Source organism: Meleagris gallopavo, chromosome 2, assembly GCF_000146605.3.
Source record: "Meleagris gallopavo isolate NT-WF06-2002-E0010 breed Aviagen turkey brand Nicholas breeding stock chromosome 2, Turkey_5.1, whole genome shotgun sequence".
Lineage (NCBI taxonomy): Eukaryota > Metazoa > Chordata > Aves > Galliformes > Phasianidae > Meleagris > Meleagris gallopavo.
In genome coordinates this window covers 309,451-324,088 of record NC_015012.2, presented here as the reverse complement: position 1 = coordinate 324,088, position 14,638 = coordinate 309,451, and the positions used below count along the sequence as shown (strand labels likewise).

General features: G+C 50.2%; 2 long non-coding RNA genes across 2 annotated transcripts; one reads left to right on the top strand and one right to left on the bottom strand.

Annotated features, from left to right (window-relative positions):
- The first annotated feature begins 22 nt into the window (after positions 1-22).
- LOC104909454 lies at positions 23-2,692 on the top strand. Its single transcript, XR_792327.2, has 3 exons — positions 23-480; positions 888-946; positions 1,261-2,692. It is a non-coding gene; the product is annotated as an uncharacterized LOC104909454 (long non-coding RNA).
- A 99-nt stretch (positions 2,693-2,791) lies between these two features.
- On the bottom strand, positions 2,792-14,497 carry LOC109365773. The gene is made up of 2 exons (XR_002111465.1): positions 7,577-14,497; positions 2,792-6,176 (listed from the first exon to the last, which is right to left on the bottom strand). It is a non-coding gene; the product is annotated as an uncharacterized LOC109365773 (long non-coding RNA).
- Between the last annotated feature and the right edge of the window lie 141 nt (positions 14,498-14,638).

Below are 14,638 nucleotides of genomic sequence, written 5' to 3'. Positions count from 1 at the left end.
TTTTATTCTGTGGGAAGAACAATCCTCGGTGAAGCGGCAGTATCTTGGGAACCAGCACCTCTCCAGGGCAGTGCGTGCCCTGAGTTAGGCTCTGGGTGCAGGGCTGGGCAGCGGCACATGCACAGGGACATCCTTCTGGTGGCACAGGACCTCTGGGACCTCGTCACCTGGGTCAATGGATAATCCCATTGGTCTCCAGCTGAGAAAGGGCTGGAGGGGGTGTGAGATGCCCACATGGCACAAAGAAACCCAGTGCTGTATGACGGACAGTGCCTGGCTTCCACCACCACTGCTCTGCAAGGATAGGAAAAAAAAAATGCCCTAAAAGACACAATTCATGGGATGCTGAGCGAAAAGCTGTCCAGAACCCCCCCTGCACGTCCTTGGTGGGCATCAAAGAGCCTGGCCCCGGCACAGCGGGAGAGCTGCAGGGCTCAGCACCTGCCGGGATGGGGCCCCGGCCGACTATAAATGCACAGTGTAAGTACAGTATATCTCCGTTAAATTATGGGCACTCAGATTAGCATGTCCTTGTCCTTGCTCTGATAAAGGCTTCCAGGGACTGGGTTAAATTATAGGAGCAAATCAAGCCTTCTTTTGATTCTGACCCTATAGACACAAGAGTCCCAGAGGGTCCCCGTTCTCTTCTGCCCACTTGCCTTTATTTATTGCTAATTTCCCCTACTACAATAAACACGTCCAGGGTCATCTGATCCCCATACTGTTCGCATTTTGTAGACAGCATAAACCATGCTTGGCCGGCGGCATTCCTGCTCCCTGGTTGCGGCGAACCAACAGAAAGTCCTTTATGAACTGGATGGGGAGACAGAGGGTGTCAGAAGGAGCAGGAGCTGCTGAATGGATGGCATTTCTTTCTCCCTTTTCAGAGGCCTCCCTGAATAGATGTGTTGCGGGACAGCTCGGACTGGGAACGGCGAGCGGTGCGGTATGGAAATGCCCTGTCAGGGACTGGCGTGTGGATGGATGCAAAGTGGGGGACTTGGGGTGATGGTCACTGTGTGGCTGTGACACCGGTGTGCATGGCACCGGGTGGCACACGCTGCCCTGGGAATGATTTTATCAGGGCAGCTGGGTGCAAGATGTGTTAACTGGTGAATGTGAGGGCAGCTGGGCTGCCACCCAAAATCTGAGGGCTGGGGAGCAGGGACTTCATACCCTGTTGTCCCATTCATTTTCAGACCCACTTTATTCTGATTACAGAAGGAAAACTGGTATTTACATCCTTTTCCCATTTTACAGGCTGTGGGAAGGCCAGATGGGAACAGCAGGGGCAACTTGTGATGAATCCCCAGCAACTCTTCCACCAAAATATTCTTCACAACAGCATTAAATTAGCTTTGCATTAATCTAGCAACAAGTAAAGAAGTTTTCTACAAATATATATATATATATATATATGAATAATATATATATATATGAATAAATAAATCAAAACAGCAAAGCTCTGCTTTGAGTTCAGGGCTGACTTTTCCATCTTGCCCAAATGACTTGGGAGCACAAGCCCTCCCAAGATCCGATTTTCAAAGACATTTACATGCTGAGATATCCAGGACTGATGGAGTGTCCCCATGTTGTTGTGTCCCTCCTGCCAACCTCACCACAACAGCAGATGCCTGCAGGTGCTCCAGCTGCAAGGTTTCCGTGGCGCTGCAGCCGCGACCTTGGGTCTTTATTGGCTCTCCGAATGGACCCTTTATAGACTCCAGATGGAAAGTGTAAAATTAATAACCCCTGGCTGGCAAACACCCATATGTTTTCCACCTTCTCCTGAGATACAATTTGTTTATGGTGACATTTATTTAATGCAAATTAACATATAAATGAAGATGCATGGCTCTTTCCAAAGACCTGAGAAAACTGGTTTGTGCGGTGCCAGAGGTGCATGGCCACATCAACCATCAACCATCCACCAGAGAGGCTTGTTTGGAATTACCTGGAGCCTTTTTGATTCTCTCCAGCCAGAAGGAATTCAACCAGCCTCCCTCCAGGCCCATTTTCTTTAACAATATACACGGGGCTGACCCTGGAGGTGCTAATTGCTCTTTATCTAAGCCAGCTGTTTCTCCCACTCCACCAGTGCTTTTGGTGGTGGAAGGAATACAATGCATTATCAGGAAACAAGATACATGTGTACAAAGGGTATTGACTGGCGGGAGGTTAAAGATACAGCACAAAGAGAGGCAGTCTTACAGGGGTACCCTGTTAACTAGTGATGGATGAGCCACTGGAAGAAGAAAGCTCTTCAAGGTTGGACTGATAAGACCCCCAGCCACTTGGTGCCTCCCCAAGGTGCCGTGACCAGGACCAACCTCAACATCTATCCCTGGCTCTGGCTTCCTTCTCCTCCTACTTTTCTTCCTCCTCCTCCCAGCAGACAACCCAGGACAGGCCAAACTTGGCATGGAAAGCCCTTCCACAAAGCCACCCCTGCGTCCCATTTGTCCGCCAGCGACCTTAGTTAAACCGGCGCAAGTTTCTTAATTCCACGCCAGCCTAAGCCTTTAAAAACTGTTGACTTTCCAGAAAAGCAGGAAGCGGGTAAACACAGCGATTGGCTGCTCTTCCTGCTGACCACATGTCACCAGAATGCAAGAGAAAAAAAAATTCTATTGGGCTTTTATTTAACATGAATTTGAATGTATTCCAGGTCACTGATCACATAAGCGATCACGATACGGGTAATAAAGAAGTTCCTACCATACCTTTATTTGCTTTCTCCCTGTAATAAATCTTTATCACACACTGGGCTGATTGCAACAGTATCACTTCCTTTTTTTTTTTTTTTTTCCCCTCCTGTTTTATAGGGCAGCAAAAAGCCGACTGGGCCCATCTGCAAGCACACCCAATGGCGCTGGGATAGGATGGCAAACAAAAGGAGACTGGGGCAGCCACACTGCTGCCTTGCAGCACCAAGGGTGGACTTTTATGGGTGCAGACCCCAACCTTCACATGCTGCAAAATCCCATGCATGATCCTTTGTGACTGCAGGAAAATTGGGAATCATAGCGTGGCACTGAGGAACACAGTTAGTTGGATAGCGGGCACGGCGGGGATGGGCTGATGGTTGGACTTGGGGGTCGTTGTGGTCTTTTCCAACCTGCATGATTCCATGATTGTGTCGTAGTAGGAAATATCAACCTGTGTGCTTTTTGAATAAGTGATCATTAAGATGGTTTAATAAATGATCTAAGTGACAGCCCTCTCCTAGAACAGCCTCCAATCAAACCGTTCTGCACAGGGGGAATTTTTGCTCCCTGTAAGCCAAAAGTAAGGGGTCAAAGGGAAATGAATCCTCAGCAGTTCCCTACACTTCTGAGCATTTGGTTTTCTGGACCCCATTCTCCCTGGTACCCTCATGCTTAATCCTCCTCATGCGAATGATTTGCATCCAAATCTCTCCAATTTTGTCCTTTCATTCTCGAGCACACGATGTTAGTTCCCGCTAATACAAGGGCATCAATCGCCTTCATCTTCTCCTATTTAATGATATTTATTCATCATCGCATGGGAGAGAAATTGGCTGCAGCTCAATTTGGCAAAATAAATTGGGACCAGTTCAAGCGTAATCTCGCTAAACACACAGGTTTTAATCCCCCCCCCCAAGTGAAGCATGCTGCATCTGCAACGGGTGTCCTTGGTTCAAGATCCAGATGCTGATTTCAAACTCCAGCATCTCCCACTGCTTGCAGAACTCACTTTATGAGGACCAGGGAGTACTCAAATTCAGAACAGCTTCACTGCTGTTGTCCTTAATTGCTTGAATACCGAGCAGGTTGATATTGTGATTATTTGTAGACATTTATACCATCCCAGGCCTTCTTTTTTATAACTTTATTTCATTTTCTGCTGTTTACTCACAACTACCTTTATCACCACACGCTGATAGTCTGTTCTTTATTGCCCCGGTCTGATTGCAAGGAGTTTAAGCACGACGCAATAACACACATATATAAATATTTGAACAGGAAAAGAAAGTCTGTCTGATTCACGCTATGGAAGGGGCAAAAATGAAAACAAATAATACCGCTAGAGGGACCTTCACACTGAACCACGGTGGAGGGGAGGTCGCAAACAGCTTCTGCAAGTGGCACCGGTGGGACCCGTGGTGTCGGCACGGAGCTCACAAGCAGCAGCATTGCATGCATGCATGCAGGGCTCGTTGTTTGCTGAGGATCACCCGAATAATTCCACTTGAGCACAATAAACGTGTTTTGTTTTTGCAGTTAAAGAGCTGAGTCCTTTTAATTAGTTGACTCGGGCCTTTCTGCATGCGGTCCCCACGCACAGTGGCTGGTTCAAAGAGGAGCCTCTCTGTGTGTTTTCGCTTTTCTTCTCTTTTCTTTCTCCCCTTTAACACTGCGTGTGAATAGTTGAAGACGGGAGCGAAAGACATTGGACTTAGAAAGTAAAATCTCCAGGAAGCAAAAATGGAGGCAAACACAGGAGCTAATTTAGGCAGGCATAGCTGGTGTTGTTTGTGGTTGTCCCTGACAGCGCTGCTGACTCTAAAGCACCTGTGTTTGCTCACTAGCTTTCCCCAATCTGCTAGAAAATGGCCCAAGCATGTCACATGGCAGCGAGATAGTCCGAGCGCCATGGGAATAAAAAAGCCTGAGCTTTTAACGGAGTTAATCATTAATGCGCCTTTTCTTTGTCCCATTCAGGAGTGCTGACAAGCGCTTTGATATTTCATATTTGCCATCAGGTCAGCGGCAGTCATACCCAGGTACTAATGAGCACCCTGGCTCACGCCTCCCTGTTTCATGGCCCGCCTGAAGATTTCGTCCCACTTGCCCTCAACCACAGCTACATGCATATATATCCCTGCCTATATGTGCGTGCACATCCTTGCTTCTACCTCCGACTGCATCCCTGCATTATATGCAATACACATCCCTGTGTGCGCACTCTTGCAACACCCATGGGTGCAGCGCATGCTCAGGAGATTCCAATTCAGGTGCTTTCATCCCTCACCCTGTAGACAAAACCTGGGGCTCCCAGCTTCAGATCCCAGCCCTGTGCTCCATATTGGGCATCTCAATGCAACGCTTTGTATCCACCAGCAGCTGTCAATGCGTGCGCGCACTTCGGGGTTGAGCAAATAATCCCCAGCGAATAATGTATGTGCGGGGAGGAATGCAGGCTGCACTCCTCGCCCCCAGCCCTGACTGCCAGCAATGTGTTTTCTGCATCGTGGTTCTTCTCCTCCCAGTTTGTTTGCTCTGATGCACCCACGTTTCCCTGTTCATTGAAGGGGAATTAGACTAGGTAACTTTGAAGACTCCTTCCAACTCCAACGAATCTAGGATTCTTTGGTTCTCCGATTATACAGTTCTATAATTCCACAGTTCTATGATTCTATGGTTCTAAGATTCTATAATTCCATGTTTATATGGGTCTTGAATCTGTGGTTCTATGTTTCTATCATTCCATGATTCTACAATTCCATGATTCTATGGTCTATGATTCCATGATTCTGTGGGTCAATGATTCTATGATTCCATGATTCTCTGACACTACGTGTCTACAATTCCTTGATTCTATGATTCCATGATTCTGATTCTATGGGCCTATGATTCCATGATTCCATGATTCTATGGGTCTATGATTCGATGATTCTATGGGTCTATGATTCCATGATTCCAGGGGTATATATTCCTATGATTCGATGATTCTAGGTTCTCTGCTTGGGAACGAGTTGTATGAAGGCATGGTTGGAAACGAGAATGGGAATGCTCGTCATCCCTAAGAGCAGCAAGGCACTGCTCTGCTGTCTGGCTTGGCCAATAAATGCAGTTGTTTGTGCCAGCATTGAGTAGAAAAACCTATCCCTCAGCGTAAAGGCCAGGCAGGTCAGCAGGCCCCCATAAAGCTGCTGTGCAAAGATGATTTGTGCTGGCTTCAACGAGAATCACAGTCAAACTTCAAGGTGCTTGAACCTTTCCCTTGACTCGGGCAGAGAATAACAGCACATTTCACTCCTCCTCCCTGGGGTTGGATGCTGCCAGAATTGCATCAGTGAGCTCACCGAGGGGTCCTCCTGTCTGTGTTCATGCAGTGCGGGGAGGAAAACATGGCTGGAGCTGCCCATGCTGCCAGCACAGCAGGAAGGTGCAGCCAGGCATCATGGAGGGTTGCACAAACCTTCAGCATCCCTGCAGGTTGGAAGTGGATGCAGCGTGAAATTAATCAGCTATTCATAGAACCATCATAGAATAATAGAATCATGAAGGTGGAAAAGATCCCCAAGTCCAACCACAGCCCATATCTACTGTGCCCACTGCCCACGTCCCTCAGTGCCACATCCCCACGGCTCTGGGACACCTCCAAGGATGGTGACCCCACCACTCCCTGGGCAGCTGTGTCACTGCCTCACCACTCTCTGGGAGAAGGAATTGTTCCTAACAGCCAACTTGAAATCAGCCCTAAGCTTTCCAGTCTCCTGCTGCTGAGATACGGTGGCTGGGCCACTTGGCTCCATGCTCCTCTTAGACTAAAGAGGGAACTGCTGTAAATGTCACAGATTTCAGAGGCCAGCTAGTGGTGACTCACCCAGATAACATTCTCAAGGACGTTTGAGGAGCCAAGAACCACAGTCCCATGTGACAGAGCCACATCTGGAGAAATGGCCAATGTCACCCTACCACTGGTTCAGGTTCCTACAGTGCCAGGTGAGGAAACTCCTGCTCTGTGAAACTTACACTGGGAAGAGAGTGAGAAGGGGAATGGGAGACGGTTTGACCCCAGTTTGCACACAAAGATAGGCCAGCATTAGTCCCTTCAGTCACTTTAGCTCATGTTAGCCACAGATCTCTAATCTAAGAGGTGTTCTTAATGAACTCCTGAGGCTGCGATTGGACCTGGAAGGTAAATCGCTTACATTTCTACATAAACGTAGGAAACTGCTTTCTGAGTTAGCAAGCAAAGCTCATTCATAATTGCTTGTTTAAATATTTTTCCTTCTTCATCACTGCAGTCAATTCGCTGCGAGCATCCTATGCAGAGGTGAAGCCAGCCAAAAAGGAAGCTTTCCTGGAAAAATAACAAAGGTACTTTCAGCCACAGAAATCCCCATCTCGAATCCAAACAGGGAAGCCTCTGTCTGCTGCCAGTGTAGGCAGGGTTTCCGACTGCCTGTTATTGGACATAGCAGAAGAGTTAGCTTAGGCAGAGGAAGGGGAAGGGGCCGCTTCTCCTGCGCTGGGGTGGAAATCCTCTTCTTTCTGGGTGCCCTCTGCAAGCTCAAGTCCCGCACGTCCCGGTGCCCGTGGCCTGCCCATCGGCAGATGTGTGCCAAGCAGAGCCAGGACGCACCATGCAGACACCGCCCGGAATGTGTGGCATGGAAAAGCCATGTCAGAGCCTTGGCTCAGGGGATCAGCAGGCTGACTGCCCGCACTGCCCTGCTGCAGCCTCACGGTGCCTGGATGCACACACTGTGCTTTGCAGTGGCTTTTCCAAGGCATGGAGCAGGGAAATTGAGGAGGACAAGGTGTGAGGAGAAGCGGTCTCACGTCCCACACCAACCCGTGCCAACCCCCGTGTCCCTCCTTACCCCTAGAATGCTCATGGTGCATAAAGACGAGAGAGATTTGATTCCCAGGACTGCCCTATGTTCTTCTGTGGGTGCTCGGCCGTGTCCCTCACCCCACAGTGCAGGCTGGCTCCTGCTGCACAAACACAGCCAAGAGAGATAAGCGCTGTGTGCACAGCACTCAGCCAGGAATTCAGGGCCTGAGCTGGCCCCAGCTGCCATCCTGATGGCAAACCACACCAGGTTCCCTCCCCGCGCCTCTCTGTGCCATGGGGGCAGCTTCTCAGCCTGCTTTGCTTGGGCACTGCAGGGATGCTGCAGCAGGAACGCTGCCAGGGCACACCATGCAGACACTGCACATAGGTGAGCAGGGATGCTGCAGGAGGGATGCTGCATCTGGAATGCAAAAGGATGCTGCAGCAGGGATTTGCAGAGGTACTGCAGCAGGGATGCACAGAGATGTGCAGAGTTGCACAGGGATTCTGTAGTAGAGATATGCAGGGATGCAAGGGATTCACATGTATGCTGCAGAAGGGATGTGAAGGGATGTAAAGGGATGCACTGCTGCAGAGGTGTGCATGAATTTTTGGGATGCTGCAGCTGGGTTGCATTGGGATGCTGCAGCAGAGATGCACAGAGATGCACAGGAATTCACAGGGACACTTTAGTAGGGATGTGCAAAGATGCACTGCAGCAGGGATGCTGCAGCAGAAGGGCACAGGGATGCTACACCAAGCCACTGTCCTTGGTGATGCGAGCCATGCTGAATATGGAAACTATGCCCTCCCAAAAAGAGCCTGAGGCCAGTGGCAAGGGATCTGCCATGATGTGTTTGCACTGTGACATGGGTGCACGTAGCAGGGATGAGTCATGGTGGCGGTGTAGCTTGGCAAACACGGAGCCCGGCTTGCCCAGCAGGGGCAGAAATACCTCCTCTCCTCCCGAGCAGAGGGCTCGTGGTAATAAAAGCAGGTTTTAAAATTAATATAGTGATACCTCGGAGATTAATCTTGCTGATAAGCAGACAGCAGCAGGACTGAATAGGCCCGTGGTTCAAACAAAGGTTTCTGTTGAGTAGGAACAGGTAAAAGACGGATGGTTTGTTAAACATTGCCAGCATACTTTGCTAGTGCCATTCACCGGTCACAGCTAATGGTAACAGGGGCATTGTGCAGCAGATGCATTTGCTAATTTCGGCCAACTTAAACGCTATTCCTTATCTTTGTTGGTCTTGCTGAGATTAAGGCGGTTTCAGTATGCTGAATGCACTACACTCCTGCATGAAAAACATTCCTGACAGTCTCAAGGAGTAAAAAAACACTGGCTGTCAGCGAGCAGAGCAGGGCCGGGAGGTCTGCTGACACAGGGCTGGGTCCAAGGCCCACTCCTGCACTGCATTGGGCAATGCAGACTTCGTCCCAGCTTTGTGCTAAAGGCAGATAACCCGCAGCACAGCCAGGGCTCAGCACCCAGCAGTTTGTTGGGATGCGATGGGTGTTGGACACAGTGTGTGCTGCGCTGCTGCACCGACGTGAGAGCTGAGCCCATTTGCTGGCCGGGCAGCCCGGTGTCACCGGGTGTCTGCCTCCCTTCAGCCCTCCCTTCCTAACCCTTGAACTCCTCGCCCGTTTCAATCAGCTTTGCCAAGACAATAGGCGTCTCGGAGCTCATTAAGTGCTTAGGGGGGTTTGTGGACATAGGCATCTGTGCAAAGGGCAGGGGCTGGTGGGGGGGGCTGCGGGTAGGATCACCCCACCTAGGATCCACTGCAGAACAAAACCTGGGTGAGAAGCCACTTCCTTCCCCCAAATCCTAGCTCCAGCCCAATGGCCAGCTGCAGGATCCTCCCTTGCCCATGCCCATTGCATCCCCTCTCCCTTCCCAATCCCACTTCATCCTCCTTGGGTAGCCAGGATAGCTAAGGGGAATACCTAATAGCATTAGAACCCATTTTATTATTCTCATTGGTATTTTGATGGCGCTGAGTCACACGGGAGGATTAGGACAGCTCCCAGAAGATGCAATACCCTGCAGAGACAGGCAGGGCTCTGCAGCTCGGAGCGGGGCCAGGAGCCAGGGAAACTTTGGGTTAACATGGGGCCCTGACTCTACCCCTCACCTTAACCCTCAACTTCACATGAGCTCAGCACGAACATCCTGCATGCATGGAGGCAACCAGCTGTCTGAAAACCTCAAGAGAGGATTTCTTTCTTCCTCAAAGTAGTTGTTCATGATATGATAATAATTATTATTATTATTAGGTATTGGACCCCCTCCTAGAAAAACCAGACACTGCTGCAGCCTGAACCCAGCGCAGCACCGTGCTGGCACTGTGTCCCTGCCAGTGGCATTATGTTCCCTTTGACAAAAAAAGAACCAGAAGAATTCCCTTGCCAAATATTGTTCTGGTAACCGTAACTCTGGGTCTTGCCAGGTTACAGAGCTCCTGTTATGGAGCTCCTCCAGGCTGCATCCAGCGCTATTGTTATTGTGAAGCACCTCTGCGCTCTTCAGGCTTTGAAGTAGGTGAGGCGGTCACCGCTCTTTCCTCTTTTCTTTTTTCCTTTTTCCTTTTTCCTCTCAAGCTCCGGCTCTATGATTTAGGCTGGAAGCAGATTGTTCAAGAGCGCCGGGGGAAATCTGGCAGGCGCTGACCAACCCCGCAAGAATTTATTACCAACCCTTTTAGCTGCCGCCTCTGCCTTTGTTACTCAGCCCTTGGCAGGGGGGTCCATCCATCTGCAGCGTCCAGCACTGCGCTCACTGCTCACCAGGTGAGCTCCGGGAACAACCATCCCTCACCATCCCACTCCAGGACATCCTCCGGGACTGCTATCCAATTGAACCAGCGAGGATTTAAAATGCCACCCGAGTTAAAAGGACCTGATTAAAACTGTACCCTCATCACATTTCTTAAACAGCCGGTTGCATTGCCGTATTTACATTAGTGTCAACTTTAATTTAAATCCCGCATAACGATATTTGCTCCCCTAAATTCATTCACCGGGAGCGAGGCACAAATTACTCGGAGCTGACTGCACTTTCCCTTTGTCTGTGTTGCAGCGTTTTGGAAATTAAGGCTGCACCTTGTTAGGGTCTCATTAAGCAGCCCGATGCAGGGCGCTGGGCTGGAGACTGGGGCTGGATTGGGGCGTTTTGGTGTTGGCCAGGTGCTGGCATGGCAGGGACACGTGGGGTCAGCTCTGCAGACAATGGGAGCCCTCCTGCTCTCCTGACCACCCAGTAGGGGAGAAGGGGGAAAAGAGACAAAAAACAAAACAAAAAAAACACAATAAAATACCCGGAGGTTTCTCAGGTTTTTGTGACAGCAGTGTTTAAACTCGGTGCTTCCTGCAGGTGTGCTCTTTGACGACGAGTGCTCCGTGTGATTTCAGCCAGGCAGGCGTTTTCTTTAGTCCTCAGCGCTTTGCCTTTTCACCTCGTCAAACTCTTTCAAGCTAAACAAACCTTGTTCCAGCCTTGCTCACCGAATCCCAGCCCGGGGCGGCACAAAGCGGCGTAGCATCACTGTTGGAGCTGGCATTTGGGTCGGAGCAACATAGCAGCGCCTGAGCAACGGGCAAAGGAGGCAGGAAGGGGGCAAGGAGAGGGCAGGGGACTGCAGCCTGGTTGTGGGGAGGTGGCACTGGTTGCGGGGGCTGCTGGATGTGCCACTGCCCGGTGTCACCTTGTCCTCGAGCTCCGCGGGGACGCGGCTCCGCGCGGCACCAGATTTGCGTGGCTAAGTCGACGGCCGTGCAGCTGTGCTCTTATCTGGTCAGAGGAAGAGGATGAACAACAAAAGGGCCTAAGAAGCCCGGTTGATGCATGGGAAAGCCATTGGTTGAGCATTGTGGCTGCCCTTCTGCTGAGCAAATAGTTCAAACTGTTCATTCCCATCTTCTATTCTCTCTCCGGTACATTGTTTGTGTCCTTGCATTTCATTCTGCAAGGAAGATTGCTCTCTGGGCCTATAAGCAAACAGTCCAGAAAAGAGCCAACTATCCTCTCCTTTTCCCTGGAGAACTAGCATTTTTATTTCAGCTCCAAGCTGTCAAAGAGCTGGAGAGTTTATGTCAGTATCCTGAATTAATTGCTTTAAGCTGGAGCAGCCTAGATGAGCCACCAAATGTCCAGAAGATGTTTATTAATAACGTTTCCTGCCTGTTTTGTTCCGAGCTGCTCTCTCCTGTCCAGTGCCCTCCATTCACTGCCTTGGGCTGGCAAAGCCAAAGCCGCTTACGGGGAATTAGAGCCCGCTGCCAGGCTTTGTCACCATCTCTGTGCCCAGAGCCCGGAGCTCTGGTTGGGGTGGTTTGATGCTGGGAGCTGGAGGAGGAGGCAGACGGATTGCTGCTGGTGGGGCCCTTGTTTAAACACAAATATCTTCGGTAATTAGCAAAAGTAGCGAGGAAATTACCGATGGAAAAAGAGAAACCACACGGAAGGTAAACGGCTCTGTGTTTAAACATGATATATTTTAAAGTGTTCCCCAGCGTGAAAGTCGCTGTTTAAGGGAATGAAGTAATAAACCAATTTATATACCAATAGAAAGTGGAGATCCTGAGTGCCTTTGTGTAAATTTTCCACTTGACTTTTCATTATCTACCTGAACAAAATCAATCTATATGTATGGGATCAACGCGCAATATGAGAGATAAAAGAGGAAATAAATGCGCTTTGCATATCCCGCGGATAAACGCCGCGGGGCTCCAGCCTCCCTGCCAGGCAGATGCATTTTATAAAATAAATCATTTTGCTGAGGAAAAAGAGAGCAGAGAGGAGCATTACTTCTTAAGTGTTTACTCCCTAGCTTGAAATATCGATCCTGTCAAACGAATGGTGGTTAATAAGTAACTCGGGGGAAATGTGCTGCTCCGTGCAGGAGGAGCGCTACTGCAGCAGGGGATGCGCTGGGGCCGGTACCTGGGGCAGCACAAAAAGCAGAGCTAGAGGCAGAAAGTAGTGAGCACGCTGCCTCTCCCTCTGCCTGGAGATGGGCTTTGGGGGTAGAGCACCAGGCTCGGGGATCTTTCTCTTTTCTCCCTTCAGGGGCAAGGGAACAGGCAGGATCCCCTCGTGCGTTTTTTCCCTCGCTAGCGGGGTATAGGAAAGGTTAAGAGGCACTTCAGCAGGCACAGCCCCACCTGGGCATGGTGGACTCCTATTCCTGATGAAACTCCAGCCCTGATGTATTCCTGCCCCCAAGGACCTGGATTGGGTCCCATGCAGGGCAGCACCTGCTTCCTACAGCATCACTGCAGTTGTACCCACACCAGCCTTGTGGGATCTGATGGGGTCAGTGGGGTATGGATATGGCATTGGTGTTTGCCAATTGCCAGAGCCACCCAGTGCTGGCAGAGCTGCGGCTGGCACAGATACTTCTATTTTCTAAGAGAAACAGTAGGGTCACAGAGCTCCATCCACTGCAATATCAAGAAAATAAAGAAGCTTGGAAAAAGTGATTTGAGGAAGATCCTGTTTTGTTTCCTGTTTCTATTTTTTCTTCTTTTCCCCTAAAATTCCAGGCAGGAGGGAAGAAGTGGTGCAGAGAGTGGCAAAGAGCACAAAGAGAAACACAGGGATGAGCTGATCACTTCCCAAACCCAAGAGTTTTCAGGGATGCTCCTGAGGAACGTGCCCTGCTGTTGGCTCAACATCTGCAGCCGGTTTATTAGTTTGCTAACGACGCCTTGGATTGGACCCGGAGGGAACAGAAAGTCCTGGCAACCTCTTGCAATATCAGCCTCACCTTCTGCCCCATCCCACTGCCTCCCTGAAGCAGAGCTGCTGCTTTCAGCCCCCCATCTGCAGCCTGTAATTTCGCAGTAGTGCAGAGCAACAGCAAAGGGAGGGATGCTTTGGAGGACCAGAACACTGTAGCATGGCTCAGTGCTGGATAGCGATTGCCAGGGTCCTGCAGGGTGGGATGAGTGTTCACCTTTAGGATGGCACCGATGTGCATCCCTCAGAAAGCTCCACAAATTCATTCATTCTTCAGCTTTCCCGAAATGTTTTAACAATTTTTTTTTTTCCTAAAAGGATCCATCCCAGAGAAGCATCTTCTCAAATATCCTTGAGGCAGAGATAGCACTTCTGCCCGCTCCCGAGTCTACTGAAGCGTAACGCAGGTATTGCACACAAGTACAGACACAAAGAGGCAATCAGAGATGGGGATCTGGGGTTTCACAGGGGACGCACACAAGGCAGCAGCGCGCTCAGCACAGCTCAGAGGTTGGCCCCATCTGTCCTTGACACTGATCCCCTGTGCTGTTATTAAAATCAAGAAAGGGCGGTGAAGGTGAGTGCAAGTGCACACACACCACAGGCTGCTTCCCTGCCGTGCAGAAGGCTGGCTGCAAAGCATCTCAGGTCCCCAGCCTCCTTCAGTGTTGGTGCTGTCGGTGGTGGGGTGGGAAAAGAAACCCCTGCTGGGCAATGGGGTGGGAAGGGGAATCACTGCTGGGCACTGGAGTAGCTGTCTGCTTTCCAGCCAGGCAAAGGAAAGCTTCAATCTTTGCATTGCTTGTGCGAGTGAAAAACCTGTCAGAACTCAGTCCTGTCCCAGCTGTTCTTGCACTGACCGTGCAAGCAGATTGCTGGCAGCAGCAAGGCTCCGGCTGCAGAAATCTGTAGGGTAAATGGCATTTCGAGGGCTTTCTTGTCGCCTGCTTTGCAAAGAGCAGGGCCCGTTTGGGTGAAAGCATGAAGGCGTTCTGAACGCCCGGCCCTGGCAGGAGGGAGCTGAGCCGGTGTCCTTCCCCCGTCCTCGCCCATCCCCGGGGCTACCTGCAAGTTGTCGGCCTCGTCTGGCTGCTACACCCGGTCCCTGCTCCCTGCCCTGTCCGGCACGGGGAGTGTTAGAGTTGGGGATGGAAGGGTAAAAAATAGAGAGGGAAAAAGGGGAGGGAGAAGAGGAGAAAAGGGAAGAAGTTGGGGGAAAAGGGGAAATGAAATTAAAAAAGAAATAGGAAAGAAGAGTGAGAAATGGAAAGAATGGAGGGAAAAAAAGGGGGGAAGGGGGGAAGGAAAGAGGGGATGAAAGGAAAAGTGAGGAGAATAAATGAGGAGAAAAAAGGAGAG